This window comes from Hipposideros armiger, unplaced genomic scaffold, assembly GCF_001890085.2.
Source record: "Hipposideros armiger isolate ML-2016 unplaced genomic scaffold, ASM189008v1 scaffold_514, whole genome shotgun sequence".
Classification (NCBI taxonomy): Eukaryota; Metazoa; Chordata; class Mammalia; order Chiroptera; family Hipposideridae; genus Hipposideros; species Hipposideros armiger.
The window spans coordinates 1,228,030-1,229,058 of NW_017731864.1; the positions used below are offsets into that span (position 1 = coordinate 1,228,030).

Genomic DNA, 1,029 nt, shown 5'->3' on the forward strand with positions numbered 1-1,029 from the left:
GGCACCAGTAACATCAGAGCTGGAGGCTGACAGAGGAATCAGTCTTCGCCAAGAGTCTATCACGTGCTGAATTCTATGCATCGATTACCATTTCTATTATTAAGACATCACATCCATATGGAACATCTAAAGGACAGCTGGGCCTCCAGTGGTGTTTTCAGTCCACATATCAAAGATAATATTAGTGGGGCACGATTCCTGAAGGACATGTCACAATGTAGCAGCCCAAGCTAGGTCTGCAACTCAGCAGCTGGGTGAACTTGAGAACACTGCAACCTTTTCAAGCCTCATTTTTCAACTCCGTACAATGGAGTTCCTTAGAATACCAACCTGTTAAGGTTGCTTTGGGATTAATGCAATGATGCATGGGGTGTGGCTCAGTACTCGAGTGGCACACGTATGTGTTCAGGCGATGTTAACCATTACTACTTTACCAAAGGAACGTGAGGATTGGGAATTACCTTTTCTCCTTTATAGAGAGAAAAATCAGGGGGCTGAATCAGTAGGGTGGGTCCAGGAGGACCTTGCTGGCCGACCTCACCCTTTAAAGAAAAATCGAGTTAATAAGAATTTCACATATATTTTGAAATAAAATACGAAATAAAGAAGACTTTCACCCATATATTGTGATGTAATATTTACAATCCTGTGGGTATGGATTTAAAATTAAAATTGTGGCAAATAAATGATGAAATTTTAAATATTTATCATTTTGCGTAAGTAATGCACACTTATTGTTAAAAATAAATTAAAAAAATAAAAGTGACCCATAATCCCACCATCCAAATACCATCTCTGTTAGAACTTTGGTGTAGATCTTTGTGGTGTGTTGTGTGTGCTGTGTGTATGTGTGTGTGTATATTTACATATACACACATGTGTATATGTGTGTGCATAATATACATGTATACATACATGTATATGTTATCAAATGATGTGTTAAACACAACTCAAAATATGTTATAATTGAATAATACTATAGAAAAACATAAACATAACTTAAATATACAACATGATTTATATCTTTAT

At 36.3% G+C, this 1,029-nt stretch overlaps 1 protein-coding gene across 1 annotated transcript in view; it reads right to left on the minus strand.

Annotated features, from left to right (window-relative positions):
- The window catches only part of COL4A4 (collagen type IV alpha 4 chain), a 67,608-nt gene extending 67,071 nt beyond the window's left edge, over nt 1-537 (minus strand). Inside the window, exon 1 of the mRNA XM_019668062.1 lies at nt 462-537. The gene's annotated coding sequence lies outside the window, so the exon portion shown is untranslated. The remainder of the gene's footprint in view (nt 1-461) is intronic.
- Nucleotides 538-1,029: the final 492 nt, after the last annotated feature.